Consider the following 9,042-nt stretch of genomic DNA (forward strand, 5'->3'; position numbering starts at 1 on the left):
AGAATCACTTGAACCCAGGAGGCAGAGGTTGCAGTGAGCCAAGATCATGCCACTGCACTCCAGCCTGGGCAACAAGAGCGAAACTCCGTCTCAAAAAAGAAAAAAAAAAAAAAAAGAAACTGTCTCACAAAAAAAGAAGGTGGTTCACACACACACACCCCCCCAAGAAAGCTCAGGGCCAGAAGGCAGCCAACCTGGCCGTGACCCTCATCCTGCACACGTGAGCTTGGTGACCAGTAGCTGATTCTTTAACCCTCTTAAGCTTTGGAGTCTGGATGTGAGGTTTAAAATTCATGACAAGAAGCTGGAAGGATGCCTCCAGCCTGACTCCTGGACTGGTTCTCTTGACCACTTCAAGAATGACATCTTTGTGAAAGCTGCTAAAATGTTCTGGTTTCATTTCATTCTTTTGTATGCCATGACCTCTTAGATTTGTTCCTGGCAATTCTCATAAGAGTGAAGGAAATGTTTAAAGTGGCTGTTTGGGCTTCCTTTTGTGACACCCTGTGGGGAAGGTGCCCAGGTATGTATAGGTGCTGAGTGTGTAGCCAGCACGGTGTCTGTAGCTGGGCCTCCCTCCTGGATAGTGCGGCCACAGCCCCTGAAAGGTATGTCTTCATTTTTATTTATTTTTATTTTATTTTATTTATTTATTTTTTGAGACGGAGTCTTGCTCTGTTTCCCAGGCTAGAGTACAGTAGCACCGTCTCGGCTCACTGCAAGCTCCGCCTCCCGGGTTCATGCCATTGTCCTGCCTCAGCCTACCGAGCAGCTGGTACTACAGGTGCCCGCCACCATGCCCGGCTAACTTTTTGTATTTTTAGTAGAGACAGGGTTTCTTTTTTTTTTTTTTTTTTTTTTTTTTGAGACGGAGTCTCTCTGTGGCCCAGGCTGGAGTGCAGTGGCGCAATCTCAGCTCACTGCAAGCTCCGCCTACCGGGTTCACGCCATTCTCCTGCCTCAGCCTCCCGAGTAGCTGGGACTACAGGCGCCCGCCACTGCGCCCGGCTAATTTTTTTCTATTTTTTAGTAGAGACGGGGTTTCACCATGGTCTCGATCTCCTGACCTTGTGATCCGCCCGCCTCGGCCCCCCAAAGTGCTGGGATTACAGGCGTGAGCCACCGCGCCCGGCCGAGACAGGGTTTCACCGTGTTAGCCAGAATGGTCTCAATCTCCTGACCTTGTGATTCGCTCACCTCTGCCTCCCAAAGTGCTAGGATTACAGGCGTGAGCCACCGTGCCCGGACTTCATTTTTATTTTTGAACTTACTTGGCTCACCTAGTTATGTCTTTATCTTGTTTTTTAACTTACCCAGTTCACCCAGTGTGGAATTAGGAGTATACGGACATATTCCCGCCCCCAGTTCTATATACCGCCCCAGAGCTGACCACTCTTGGTCGCTTCCTAGGTCCTGGCCGACTCGAATGTGCCTTTCCTCCTGATCCTGCCCGACACAGGGCTGAGGGATGCTACCCTTTCCTTCTTCACCTGCCCCTCCCTCACACATCCAGCCCCACCAGGCTACACGTTAGCTTAAAGAGGGAGCTTTCACATTCCCCATGAAAGGGAATCCAGGGGCAGGCTGAGGCAGGAGACCCCCAGTGTTCATGAGATGCCATTCTAGAGAAAGCACCATGGTGCTGAAGGCCTCAGTTAGACCCCGGGGAGAGATGCCCAAGGGTGACTTTGGGTGGAGAGTCCTGTGCCTGTTCTACTTCTATAAAAATATCCAGACCAGGCATGGTGGCTCACGCCTGTAATCCCAGCACACAGGGAGGCCGAGGCAGGGGGATCATTTAAGGTCAGGAGTTCAAGACCAGCCTGGCCAACATGGTGAAACCCCATCTCTACTAAAAATACAAAAAAATGACTGGGCGCTGTGGCTCACACCTGTAATCCCCGCACATTAGGAGGCTGAGGCCGGCAGATCATTTGCGGTCGGGAGTTCAAGACCAGCCTGACCAACATGAAGAAACCCCGTCTCTACTAATAATACAAAAATTAGCTGGGTGTGGTAGCACTTGCCTGTAATCCCAGCTACTCGGGAGACTGAGGCACGAGAATCGCTTGAACCCAGGAGGTGGAGGTTCTGGTGAGCCGAGATCGCGCCATTGCACTCCAGCCTGGGCAACAAAGAGCAAAACTCCGTCTCAAAAAGTAGTAGTAATAATATAAAAAAATGAGCCGGGCATGGTGACCTGCACCTGTAATCCCAGCTACTCGGGAGGCTGAGGCAGGAGAATCACTTGAACCCAGAAGGTGGAGGCTGCAGTGAGCCGAGACTGTACCACTGCACTCCAGCCTGGATGACAGAATGAGACAGTGTCTCTAAATAAATAAATAAATAAATAATATGTTTGTCTAAAAATGCCTTTTTAATTATGAGATATGTACAGAAAGCGCACATAGTGTAAGTGTAGCACACACTGGACTTTCACAAGTGACACGTGAAATGGGAAAACATTGGCCGGGCATGGTGGTTCATGCCTGTAATCCCAGCACTGGGAGGCCGAGGCAGGCGGATCATGAGGTCAGGAGATCGAGACCATTCTGGCTAACACGGTAAAACCCCATCTCTATTAAAATACAAAAATTAGTTGGGCGTGGTGGCACATGCATGTAATCCCAGCTACTAGGGAGGCTGAGGCAGGAGAATGGCATGAACCCAGAAGGCAGAGCTTGCAGTGAGCTGAGATCATGCCACTGCACTCCGGCCTGGGCGACAAAGTGAGACTCCATCTCAAAAAAAAAAAAAAGGCCGGGTGCGGTGGCTCACGCCTGTAATCCCAGCACTTTGGGAGGCCGAGGCGGGTGGATCACGAGGTCAGGAGATCGAGACCATCCTGGCTAACATGGTGAAACCCCGTCTCTACTGAAAATCCAAAAAATTAGCCGGGCATGGTGGCGGGCGCCTGTAGTCCCAGCTACTCGGGAGGCTGAGGCAGGAGAAGGGCATGCCTAGGAGGCAGGGCTTGCAGTGAGCCGAGATAGCGCCACTGCACTCCAGCCTGGACAACAGAGCGAGCCTCTGCCTCAAAAAAAAAAAAAAAAAAAAAGGGAAAACATTGAGGATGAAGTAGCAAATATTTGAGAATTCAACTTGATTGGTGGCTGTTACAGGTTCATATCTGAGTGGTTACGTAGTGGGTAGTTTTTCTTTAACTTACACTGGCAATGAATGACAGCTGAATTTTGGTGACCGGACTGCTCCTAAGGTTTGGAGTGTAGGGTACCTCTGATTCATGAGCTAAGTTCTGCCGTTTAGCAGAAGGAGCTCATAAAGAGCAGGCTGAGGGGAAATCTTTGCCCCATAAGGGCTCCTCACTGCAAGTGAGAAGGTCTTGGCTTAAGCCACCAATTTCAATCAGACAGAAAGCAGACCAGTGAGCAGGACGGTGTATGCTTCAAGAGATCCGTGCTGATGTGGGGGCCTCAGATACACGACGCCTCTCAGGGCCCGGGCATGACCCTCTCCTTCCCTCCTGCGTGGAGATGCTGTGAGAATTAGACACTCCTACAGGGCCCTGTCAAACACTGAGCTAACCTCTGGGAACCCGAAGATATTCAAAACACCAGCCAATCCCCCACACACACATACACAAGGTGCTGGAGGGGACAGCTGTGCAGCGGCAGAACGTGGGAGGTCTTGATCAGTTAATTAGGAGGTGACCTTTTTTTTTTTTTTTGAGATGGAGTCTTACTCTGTCACCCAGTCAGGAGTGCAGTGGTGCCATCTCTGCTCACTGAAACCTCCGCCTCCCGGGCTCAAGCAATTCTCCCACCTCAGCCTCCCAAGTAGCTGAGACTACAGGTGCGTGCCACCACACCCAGCTAATTTTTGTATTTTTAGTAGAGACAGGGTTTCACCATGTTGGTCAGGCTGGTCTCAATCTCTTGACCTCATGATCTGCCCACCCTGGCCTCCCAAAGTACTGGGATTATAGGCGTGAGCCACCAAGCCCAGCCTTTTTGTTTGTTTTTGCTTTGTTGCCCAGGCTGGGGTGCTTTGTTGTTTGTCTCGCTCTGTTGCCCAGGCTGGGGTGCAGTGGTACAATCTCAGCTCACTGCAAGCTCCGCCTCCCCAGTTCACACCATTCTCCCTTCTTAGCCTCCCGAGGCTGCAGGCGCCCACCTATAGGCCCAGCTAATTTTGTTTCTGTGTTTTTAGTAGAGACGGGGTTTCACTGTGTTAGCCAGGATGGTCTTGACCTCCTGACCTTGTGATCCACCCGCCTTGGCCTCCCAAAGTGCTGGGATTACAGGTGTACAGGTGTGAGCCACTGCGCCCGGCCTTTTTTTTTTTTTTTAGACGAAGTCTCACTCTGTCACCCAAGCTGAAGTGCAGTGGCATGATCTCAGCTCACTGCAACCTCTGCATCCCAGTTCAAGCAATTCTCCTGCCTCAGCCTCCTGAGTAGCTGGGATTACAGGTGCCCACTACCACACTTGGCTAATTTTTTGTATTTTTAGTAGAGATGGGGTTTCACCATGTTGGCCAGGCTGGTCTCAAACTCCTGACCTCAAGTGATCTGCCTGCCTCGACCTCCCGCAGTGCTGGGATGACACTGAGCCACCACGCCCAGCCAGGAGGTAACTTGATCTGTATGTTTGCATTTACATGGTGCGAGGAAACAGCACCCTAGGTAGCTAGAACAGCGTGTGCAAAGGCCCAGAACTTTAAAATCACTACTCTTCTAGCCTCTATATTCCTCATACTAACTTTGCCTATTTTGAACTTTATATAAATGGAATTATATTGCATGTTCTCTTTTGTATCTGACTTCCTTTTCTCAACACTATGTGAGTGGTATCCATGCCATTTAAAGTAATGGTCGATTAACTCAATGCTACGTGGCCTTCTAGTTGATGGAGGCCAGGCAAGACCCACAGTGAGGCCGAGCCTCTCGAGGGCTCCTGGCTTTGCCCAGGAAACAATTCAAGGGCAAGCTGGAAGTGAAAGAAAACAGGCCAGGCGTGGTGGGAGTTACTACCCCTTCCCTAGAAACTTTTGCCTGAGCCGCCCCTTAATCTGCATGAAATTAAAAGTGGGTATAAATGTGGCTGCAGAACTGCCCTGAGCTGCTGCTCTCAGCTCACTCTGCCTATGGGCCTGCAGGGGCCGTCATGGAGCTGTAACCCTGCCGCTTCAAGCTGTTTTGTTTTTCTTTTGAGACAGTCTCACTCTGCCCTTCCAGTTTGAATATCACGCAGACTGGAGTGCAGTGGTGCAATCTCAGCTCACTGCAACCTCTGCCTTCCGGGTTCAAACAATTCTGCCTCAGCCACCCGAGTAGCTGGGACTACAGGCACCCGTCACCATGCCCGGCTAATTTTTGTATTTGTAGTAGAGACAGGGTTTCACCATGTTGGTAAGGCTGGTCTCGAACTCCTGGCCTCAAGTGATCTGCCCACCACCCGCCTCGGTGTCCCAAGGTGCTGGGATTACAGATGTGAGCCACTGCGCCCTGGAAAAGTGCTTTCTTAAGATGGAATCTGCTCCTGGTGAAGATGCTCTAAACACTGCTGAGATAACAAAGGATTTACAATATTCCATAAACTTCGCTGGTACAGCAGTGATAGGGTTCGAGAGGATTTTCCACTTGTGAAAGAAGGTCTGCTGTGGACAAAATGCTTCCAAACAGCATCACGTGCTACAGAGAAATCTTTTGTGAGAGGAACAGGCTCAATGTGGCCAGCTTTATTGTTGTCTTATTTTAAGAAATTGCCGGCTGGCCGTGGTGGAGAATCACTTAAACCCAGGAGGCGGAGGTTGCAGTGAGCCAAGATCATGCCATTGAATTCCAGCCTGGGCATAAGAGCGAAACTCCATCTCAAAAAAAAAAGAGAAAGAAATTGCCACAGCCACCCCAGCCTTCAGCCACCACCACCCTGATCAGTCAACAGCCACGAACAAGACCTTTCACCAGCAAAGAGATCCCACCTTCCTCAAGCCTCAGATGATTGTTGGCACTTTTTATCAGTATCTTAGTTTTTATTTTATTTTTAAATTTGTATTTATTTATTTATTTTTGAGACACAGTCTCACTCTCTTGCCCAGGCTGGAGTGCAGTGGCGCCATCTCGACTCACTGCAACCTCCACCCCCCAGGTTCAAGCGATTCTCCTATCTCAGCCTCCCAAGTAGCTGGGGCTACAAGCACGTACCACCACACCCGGCTGATTTTTTTGCATTTTTAGTAGAGATGGGGTTTCACCATGTTGGCCAGGCTGGTCTCGAACTCCTGGCCTTGGGTGATCTGTCCACCTTGGCTTCCCAAAGTGCTGGGATTACAGGTGTGAACCACCGCCCCCAGCCATTTTATTTTATTTTTGAGATGAGGTCTTGCTTTGTTGCCCAGTCTAGAGTGCAGTAACATGATCTCGGCTCACAGCAACCTCTGCCTCCCAGGCTGAAGCAATCCTCCCACCTCTGCCTCCCTAGTAGCTGGGACAGGTGCGCACCCCCACACCCGGCTAATTTTTTGTATTTTTGGTAGAGACAGGGTTTCACCATGTTGCCCAGGCTGGTCTCCTGAGCTCATGCAGTCTGCCCACTTGACCTCCCAAAGCACTGGGATTACAGGTGTGAGCCACTGTGCCCAGCCTATTATTATTATTATTATTATTATTATTGGTGTTGAGGGAGGGTAGGGTGGTGGGAGCCTGGTTGCGGCGGGGGAGTGAGGAGTGGTCAGTAAAGTATTTTAAATTGAGGCATGTACCTTGTTTTGTAAACATAATGTTTGCACGCCTGACTGCACTGTGGTATCAACATAACTTTTATATGCAGTGGAAAACCGAAAAATCCCTCTGACTGGCTTTATTGCGACATTTGCGTTATTGCTGTGTCTAGAACTGAACCGTGATATCTCCGATCCGCCTGTGCTAACTTCCAGCACTACAGAGTTTGATGCAGCTAGGTGGTTTTCTCCCCGGCTCGTTGCTGCTTCTCACCCACGGAGGAGGTGGAGCCCTCGGGACCAGGCAGAACACAGGGCTGCCTCGTCACCGCTGCCTGGCTTAACCTGAAATTGGGTCATTAGACAGACTTGAAAGGGCCATCAGTAAATTCTTTTTTCTTTTCATTGATTTTCCTCTTCTTTTCCTCCTCCTGAAGTTGGGGTCATGTCCTAAGAAGACCCGCAAGGCCTGGCCTGTGGGTGCACATGTGCGGAGGGTCGGGTCTCTGGGCTGAGGAGGGCATCGGTAGGGGACTTTGAGCAGTGCTGCTCCGGGGACACGAATTACGGGATGGGAGGCTCTCCCACATCTGCTGAGAGCACAGCACCCCATGACTCCTGGGAGCTCGTCGTAGATGCTGAGATGAGTCCTTCCTCAGACGGGATATTTGCTAATGCCTCCGCCAGCCCGGGCTTGTCTTTTCAGAGCCTTTCAAAATGCACACACCCTCCATTCCCATGAAGTCCAGTGGATCAGGTTTTCCTTTATGCATCATGCTTTTAGTGTTTACCTAAGAATCATTTCCCTAACCTAAGTCACACTGACATCCTCCTTTTCATTCTTACACACATGTTACAGTTGTAGGCCTTACATTTTGGCTTATAACAAGTTCTGAGGCTGGGCACAGTGGCTCACACCTGTAATCCTGGCGCTTTGGGAGGCCGAGGCGGGTGGATCACCTGAGGTCAGGAGTTTGACACAAGCCTGACCAACATGGTGAAACGCCGTCTCTATTAAAAATACAGAAAGTAGCCAGGCGTGGTGGCAGGCACCTGTAATCCCAGCTACTCAGGAGGCTGAGGCAGGAGAATCACTTGAACCTGGGAGACGGAGGTTGCAGTGAGCCGAGATCGTGCCACTGCACTCCAACCTGGGCGACAAAGTGAGACTCCATCTCAAAAAAATTAATAGTAAGTTTTGAATGGATTTTTATATGTACTGTCATGTATAGCTTGAAGCTTCCGTTCATATGTGTAGCCCCGTCGTTCTAGTACCATTTGTTGCTAAGATTCTCCTTTCTCTGCTGAATTTGCTTACGCTTATTTCAAAATCAGTTGAGCATATATGTGAGGGTCTACTCTGGATCCTCTGTTCTGTTCCACTGATCTATTTGTCTATCCTATTACCGATGCCACACTGTCTGGATTTCTGAACCTTTATGACACATCTTGGGCCAGGTGCAAAGGTTCACGCCTGTAATCCTAGCACTTTGGGAGGCCGAGGCGGATGGATCACTTGAGGCCAGGAGTTCAAGACCAGCCTGGCGAACATGGTGAAACCCGTCTCTACCAAAACTACAAAAACTAGCCGGGGATGGTGGTACACGCCTGTAATCCCAGCTACTCGGGAGGCTGAGGTACAAGAATCACTTGATTCCCAGAGGCAGAGGTTGCAGTGAGCTGAGATCGCACCACTGCACTCCAGCCTGAGTGACAGAACGAGACTCCAACTCAAAAAAAAAAAAAAAAAACCCACATCTTAAAGTCAGGCATAGAACGCCCTCTCACTTGACTATTCTTTTCCAGAGCTATTCTGATGATTGTAGGTGCACTGCATTGCCACACACTGAAACACAGGCCCATGAGCCCACATACATGTACAATACAAATATAAGTAACTGCACACCATGACCCAGTGAAATTTATCCCAGGAATGCAAGACTGGTTCAACATGAAATATGAGCCAATGGAATTCACCATATAAACAGATTAAAAGACAAAAACACGGCCGGACATGGTGGCTCACGTTTGTGATCCCAGCACTTTGGGAGTCTGAAGCAGGAGGATTCTCAGGGTCAAGGCCAGCCTGAGCAACATGGTGAGACCTGGTCTCTAAATAAGACAAAAATACATCATCATTTCAGTAGACTTAGAAAAGGCATTTGACAGAATCCAGCAGCCTTATGAAGCTTTTTAAATTTTACTTTTTTTTTTTCTTTTGAGACAGAGTCTCGCTCTGTTGCCCAGGCTGGAGTACAGTGGCACATTCTCTGCTCACTGCAAGCTCCGCCTCCCGGGTTCCCGCCATTCTCGTGCCTCAGCCTCCCGAGTAGCTGGGACGACAGGCGCCCGCCACCACGT

Source organism: Chlorocebus sabaeus, chromosome 1 (genome assembly GCF_047675955.1).
Source record: "Chlorocebus sabaeus isolate Y175 chromosome 1, mChlSab1.0.hap1, whole genome shotgun sequence".
NCBI lineage: Eukaryota > Metazoa > Chordata > Mammalia > Primates > Cercopithecidae > Chlorocebus > Chlorocebus sabaeus.